This window comes from Xenopus laevis, chromosome 3S (assembly GCF_017654675.1).
Source record: "Xenopus laevis strain J_2021 chromosome 3S, Xenopus_laevis_v10.1, whole genome shotgun sequence".
Classification (NCBI taxonomy): Eukaryota; Metazoa; Chordata; class Amphibia; order Anura; family Pipidae; genus Xenopus; species Xenopus laevis.
Genome location: NC_054376.1, coordinates 10,005,000 through 10,012,701, shown reverse-complemented (window position 1 = coordinate 10,012,701; position 7,702 = coordinate 10,005,000). Strand labels below are relative to the sequence as shown.

The window sequence follows — 7,702 nt, the reverse complement described above, 5'->3', positions numbered from 1 at the left end:
AGAGGCAATTAGCCAAAACTACTGAGCACCAGTAATACAGATGAATGGCCTATTAGCCTAAAACTATTTTCATTAATTAAAAAAGTTGACAATTGGAACAAAGCTCTTTAAAATGGATTATGAAAAATTATTTATCTGGGTCTGTAGACTTGGATCTGGATTCCTTCTGAGTTGAGCAGATTACTTCGTTGTTTTCCTTCCCTCATTTTCTTAGGGTGGTGGCACACGTAGCGTTTCGGGGAGATTAGTCGCCCAGCGACAAATTAATTTTTAAATTCTTCCCACTGGTAAGAATGTGAAACGCTTGTGGGATGGCACTCGGAACGCTTTAGTTGTCCGAAGTCGCCTGAAGATTTCTCGTGAGGATAGTGGCACACGTAGCGTTCAGGGAGATTAGTCACCCAGCAACAAATCTCCTCTTCTTTGATTCACATTCTAGCTGGTGGGGAAGGCATTTTGGGGAGATTAGTCGCCCGAAGAAGAGGAGATTTGTCACTGGGCGAACACTATGTGTGCCACCACCCTTACTTGTTGTTTCAAATTCTTCTGTTCCGGAACAATGAATATAATATGTTCACCTTGAATCTATCCCTTACTGGCCCATATCTAGGAGACTAAACATTCTCCAAAATCCCACTCTTATTTTTTTAAGCTTCCCCCTTCCTCCTAGCTTTGACCCCATATATAGGGAACATCTGATCTTAGGGATAAGAAAGATTTTAGCCAATGATAATCTTCTGTTTCCTTTGTATTGCTTTTCTACTAGAACACATACTCCATTCAAAGCAGTTTTGCTCCCCTCAAATGTTACTGTACTACATATTAGCATGCTTCAACATCTCATCAAATTAAAACATGTTAGAAACTATAGTCAAGCTATAAGGCTGGGATCTTAAATCAACACTGCCTAGTGACAGATTGACCCCCTAGAGCTCACCAGAGAACCTGATACCCAGGGCCCAATTTCACAAAAATGGCTGGGCAATAGTTCTTGACTGGGGCCCACTAGTGCTTGGGTCTACCCGGAGATCTTCTCTTAGGCCAATCTGATCCTGACACTGCTCCATAAAACTCTTTCTCTGGACCTTTAATGGCCCACCTAATTCAAGAAGATCCTCCAAAGAGAATCCTACCTGTTGTGGGTATATTCATCTGTTTTTTGTTTATGCAATCATCCCCAAGCATCACTTTCTTGGTAAAGTACCCAAGTGCATTGCATACAGAATACACAAATGGATGTGTTTATAATATTGTGATCCAACAAACCAATCTGTTTTGGTATACAAGCTCCTGATGATTGGACAGTATGGATCACAGCCTAGTGTTTTTCTGAACTGTATCATATATTCATCATCAGCTAAGAAATAAAGTAAAACAGTTAGGGGAAAAAATCCATGTAATGTCCAAATTAGTCTTGTCTATTCAGAGATATATAATGATTCATGGTTTTCACAAAGGGCTGAAATTCCCAGCGCCAACCTGAGAATAAAGACCATTAACAGAAGGGATTATGGAACTGGTTTCACTGTTATAGCTGAACAATGTAGACTGCAAGCAAAGACATGTAAGCTGTTAATATATAAATACATGATCACGAGTCTGCAATGAACAGCGAAAAGTAAAAACTGTAAAACAAGAACCGGGAATCGCCCATAAGAGAATTAAGTCATCCTAAGCGTGACGAGTCCACAGCTACGAACAGGGAAACAAATTCTTGGTATTATTAGTGTGTAACTGTCGAGTTTCATACGGGTGGTCTCAAAACTCACTGGTGTTTATTAGACTTTAATAACTTGATACCCCATTTTTTAAAAAGGAAAAAGCCTTTAAATGTTGACATTAGCAAGCCCATGGGTGACTGGAGAGCAACCATGCTGGTGCCAAGGAACAAACTCTACTTTGCTGTGACATAAGTGTTATATTAACCACAGTGCTGCTTCTGCTATGAGGCAAGCCAACCCCAGAGGCAGAAGAGCCCCTGAAAATTCTGTGAAAGTGTTGGTAACTGTTGTTTTAAAAAGTTCTGCAGGTTTACATTGGTCTTTTTGGGTTAAAGTTTCACTTTTCAGTGTACTATCCCTACTATCCCTACCTAGTCATCTAGTTATAGCTCCAAAAATAGTAGTCAAAGACAATAGTTTTTGAATTTTTGGTGCCACCTTACATCATGAAGTCCACCTTAGATCATAACACGATTGTTGATATATGAAAAATGTTGATGTACCAGTCATTCTGCTTTAGTTCCATGAATATCTAAATAAATATTCACACAAAATCTCCCCAATTAGAAAACTCAAACCTTTCGAAAACTGACCTGTAGCCTGGACCTTCAAGAGCAACTAGAAATAAAAATAGACTTTTTCCACCAACCTAGCTGACCTTCAGACAGACCTCTCCAGCAACTGTTCTGTCTGCACTAGGGTGAACCATTGATCTATGGGCAACAAAGAAGTATTCAACCCAAACTGTACCCCTACACGTCTTTAGATTGTCCATCTCTTTGAGCACTACAGTTTAGGAACTTGTAAATTAACCTAAGTACAATAAAATATTTTGTAGAATGGTTACCTGGTTACCAAACATTTATTGCGTCTCATTAGTTGTCATCTGTTCCTCTTCCTTTTACCTCACTACTCATTCAACAGACTTGAAATCATGGACATGTGAGCAATGTTACCTGCATATGTAAATACTGATTCATTTCCCAGCGTCTCAGCTTCTCTTTGGTGTGACAGCTTTTCTATTCTCACCACAGTATCTGCTATTTCTCCATCATTAGAAGTCAATTTTTCCTGTTCTTGTTCCTTAGAGGTCATTTTTTCCTTTTCCTTGTAAGAAAAATTTCCTCCATACCTATTCTCTAATGAGATATATATAGTCAGACACATTGATAACTTTATTGCAGAAAACACTTTCTCAAAATCCTGTTTTAAGACATATACAGACACTTGGAATATACATTTGTGTACAACATAGGGAGCCCTGTGTTTAATACACCTTAAATAGGTATTTGTTGCCTACTCCAGACCTACAGTTTGATGATGTTCAGAGAACAGTTATTTTACCAGGAAATGAGAGAAGTTAAGCCTGGATACTCCGTTATCTCCTAACTTGAGGATTGAACCTTTGTTCAGCTCCTTTTCTAATAACAAATTTACAAATATACCTGTATGAAACCAGCAGCCATACTTCCTACAATATATAGTACCTATACAGCAAACACGTGTTCATCCCAGATCCCTCTGTTTGGCCAGCATGCTAAGTTTTTTTAGGGTTGTCAAAAGAACAAAGAGGCATCCAAAGCTTACTATTATTGTCCTTAAAGCACTTTGCATGCTTATGTTGCTCTTCAACTTTTTATACATTTGAATGTGGCTCATGGGTTAAAAAAGTTTGAGGACCCCTGAGGTAGAGCAACGCTGCTATAGAAGGCTCATATGGAGGGCCCACTACTTTAAAACTATGGCACCATCCCCAACCACAAACAACTAAATGCATGACACCTCAATATGGTGTCATTGGATTATCCTCCCCAGGCTAATGGGAAAACGATTAAGGACTTCAGCATGCAACACCTTGTAGTACTTTTTGCTTTAGGCTTGGAAAACTCATAAACTGCAGTGATGACGCCTCTACTGAGTCAGCTGCAGTATAATGGGAAGGTAGGTGTGTCGATATCTCACCGATGCATGAACTAAAATGGAAAAGTCGTTCTTGTTGCAGTGGTGGGGATTTTCCTAGAAGCTACATCAAAGGGTGGAGGATTCATGATGACTTACATTCACTGTCTAGGTTAGGGAAGAACCTTTCTCATCAGGCACACCGTACTCATGTGTCAAGGTCCTATGACAGGCCCTAAAAGGCAATAAAATGTGTTCTCCCTTTTGGATAAATCAGACGATTAAAACAAAGGTTTCATCCACATTAGGATAACCGACCAGCACCTTGTTTTCCACCAATACATTAAAAATAATAAAACTGTCTCGGCCGGAACATTCTGCATACCCCGATGCCACTTTTATCGCCCTTTATTTAAATTTTTTCTTTGCTCATGTGACATTTGGTTCAAACACAGTTCTTATAAATACTGAAAGCCCTTTGTGTGTTTGAGCTAATGAACTCCTGAAAAGTAATATGGAATATTAAAAGGAACTCAAATTCCAAAATGCATTCTTTTCTATTAAGAAAAATGACAGGTTTTTCTTGGTAACTGGATATTTCTATTCAATCTCTTAATATTTCCACCTTTGCTCACGTAAAATATGACATATTGGATACAGTGCTACATTCTTTCACTGAACGTATGTTGGGCTGTAATGCGTGCACTGTTTAGTAGGTTTCTATTATTGGGCATGTAAACCCTCCATACACCCAACTAAGTGAGCTCTCTTGCTCTATGAAGTAGGATGCTTAAATTCAACTACAAATACAGAAGGATTCAACAACATTAGTGAACCCGCAACTCAACCCTAGTTCTGAAAATATATGGGTAACAAATGAATGCTTGGCCCTGATCCCCAAATCTTATGGTAAATGACCTGGGTTTTCCGGTGTACGTATCAAGAAGAGCAAATAGGTATAGGTATAAATCTAATGGGGAAGTTTCAAATGGCCAAATTCAGGCGTGTGTTGGTCAGCTGGTTTTTCAAAGTGGATGTAAAACCTCTTTGATCGGTGAATTAAGACGTCCAAATTTAATTAAAGATGCAGGAGAGACATTATTGTGCAATTTTGGCCAGTGGTTATTAAAGTTGAAGGTCCACTGTTTAGACATGGTCGTCTTTATTTCATAACAAGCTTACAGAGACAGGAAAACATGGCCGTATTAGCAATTCAACCCTAGCTCCAAAAATATCTGGCCAATGAATAAGTGATCACCCCTCCCAAATCTGAACCCAAGTGATTTTCAACCTGAGTATCTAGATGAGCAAATAGCATTCTCTTTAAATCTTAACCGAAAGCATCTTTAGGTTGAACACCACCACCACTGGCTCAGGCTTCTCTGGATGACCAGCTCTATTGTTTGGGAATGATGGGGCTGGTCTTAAATAAATATATAAAAGATATACTGTTATTTTGGCAATACAGTCATTGCTCAAATGTATAAATGACTTTCTATTCAAATGGCCAAACTAGGGTCTGTGTTGGCCAATTTGGTTACCAGCAGAATTCAGATCTTCCCATCTGTACGTAGTTTAAGGATAATGGCACCACTAGTTGGTTTCTCATTTGTAGAGGAGCACTGGTTACAGCCCATGCCACCTGCCATTGATGAATGCCATTGTCATCACTAGTCAACTATCATTGCTCCTATAGGTGCATTGTGGCCAAAATACTCTGAACCTTTTTGGATGAGAATTTGCTGTATGAGCTCCAGGAGAGACACTACTAGTTTGCCATTAGTCTAAGGATCCAGGTATGAAATCACTTATACATTGTTATTCTTCACAGTTTGTAGGCCCAGAAGGGAATGAGAATAATTGCTTTTTCCCCAAGCGATTAAAAGCAGTACATGTAAAACTATGCACCCTTCATTCTGTGAAGGCACGGAAACATTTACTGCCCATATTCTGTATATATCTGTGAATTTTCCAACATGCTGCTTCATATGATGGCAAGCTGTATTTTAGCCTTAGTATTCCTGTAAAAACTTCAGGACCAAAACAAACGCATGGACTTTCTCAAAAGCTGCTCGGCACTGTAACATACTATTGCCGTGAGGTTAACAAGCTTTGATGATGTTTTGCCTTTTAAGTACAATGAGTACAATAAGTACAATAATGGCAATAAAAGAGTTAGTGCATCACCACCTAAAAGCAGTTTTTTTGCATAATGGAAATACCTTTCCAAAATACATTTAATTGTTTTATCGGGAAGTTTGGCCATTTGCTCTGCTAGACACTTGAAAGTCTAACATAAAGATCGTTGAGGGTAAGAGTTGGGGTGAATATGAATCTTATGTCCTAGATATTCTTGGACCTATGGCTGAATGATTGACACATTGATACAAACTTCATGAGCTGAGAATGGTCCTGACCAAAGGTTGGACCTTCAAGTGGGACTTGAACTAAAAAAGTGTCCCCTGCAATAGATGGCACAAAACCTGTAGTGGCTAAAGCAAAGTGTCACATTTATACCATTCTTCAATTCTCTAATCAGAGGGGTGGGCAGTTGGCACTTACATTGTGTAGAAAGTGATGGGGGCAGGAGCTTCTACTATTGGGCACAGATAATAACTGCAGCATGGCACATTCATGCTCCCTGCCAGTGTATAGCAAGGTAATTAGTGTATACCACACATTATTGTAGCACATGTACTGTTGTTTTAATGCTATTACTATTCTAAGCAGCTACTGTAGTTAACTATGGCTTTAGCCAGGGGCATTCCAGCAATGAGATGGAAATACTGCTGCTGGGGAGATAAATACTCACTTACAATAGACTTTGTTAGTCTCATAATGCACTTATACATTTCATAGTCAAGCTATAGTGCTATGGTATGTTCTGCCAGACAGAGAAAGAGAAGCAAAACCCTCCATGATAGGAGGCAGCCCATTCACGATGTATAAGAGAGGTAATGGGATTTGTAACAGGTAGACAGACTTTGCCAAGTGGTCTATGACACCTTTGTTCAAATATGCTCAGATGAGCATTTTATGAGCTGGGGTCTGTCACCACTCCATATACTTGACCGTGACCGGGGTCTTACAGGGGAGCATCTCTGAGGTAAACATGACCTTCTCCTTATATGTGGTCACCACCACATTGAGGGAGGTGGCAACATTCGTTGAGGGGGACTGAAACTTTTGGGCATTGCATGCATAGGCCATGTCATCAGAACAGCTGATCTCCTGCCCATCAATCTGTCCTCCATCCATATGTTTTAAGGCTTTCTCTGCTTCTTCAGGAGCTTCAATTTCAACATAGATGCATACCCCTTGGCATATCTATCATCTTTATTTTTCCATATGGGGAGACTATCTCTAGAATATGGTCCTTAGGTACATTCCTTGTCAACCTCCCAATGTGAAACGTTATGGGTCTGGGACTTGGGCTTTGCCGTTTTCTCTCTTTTTCATCATGCTTTGGCTGTTTGGATTTTGGACGAGATCGCCTCCTGTTATCATGGTGACAGTGAGATGGACTTGGAGAACCAGAGGAGCTGTTGGAACTAGAGCTACGAGAGGAACTGGAACTTCCTGAATGACTCGAAGCAAATGAAAACTGGAACCGGAGCTAGAGCCAGAACTGGAACCCAAAAAGGAGCTAGAGGACGAACTGGAGCGGGAACGACTGTTACTGCTACTGCCACTAGAGGCACTGCGCCTCTTCCTTGGTTTATCACGCCCACAATGTTTATCTTTGGCTTCTTTTCCTGGAGCTTTTTCTTTGCTTCTTTCTTTTGCCCTGTCTTCTGAGTGTTCCTTCGTCTTGCTGGGTGAAGGAGCCATTTGGCCGCTCTTTTGTTGCCTGTCCCTTCTAAAATCAGATAAACCAACTGAGTGCAATTAATATGAAAAAACTGTACATTCTAGCGTTTTGCATCAAAATAATTGAATTGTTCAGTGCAATTCCACTATGCTTATTAATGAAGGCCACAGCATCTACCCTAGAATGGCCATGTATGTTACAATTACAATATTTTCCGCTACCATTAGTCGTGGGAAAGATTGTTCATTTTCTCTACAAACTTTAATATTTG

General features: G+C 39.8%; 1 pseudogene; it reads right to left on the bottom strand.

The window, feature by feature from the left end:
• Positions 1 to 1,005: 1,005 nt before the first annotated feature.
• LOC108712446 lies at positions 1,006 to 7,451 on the bottom strand (annotated as a pseudogene).
• Positions 7,452 to 7,702: the final 251 nt, after the last annotated feature.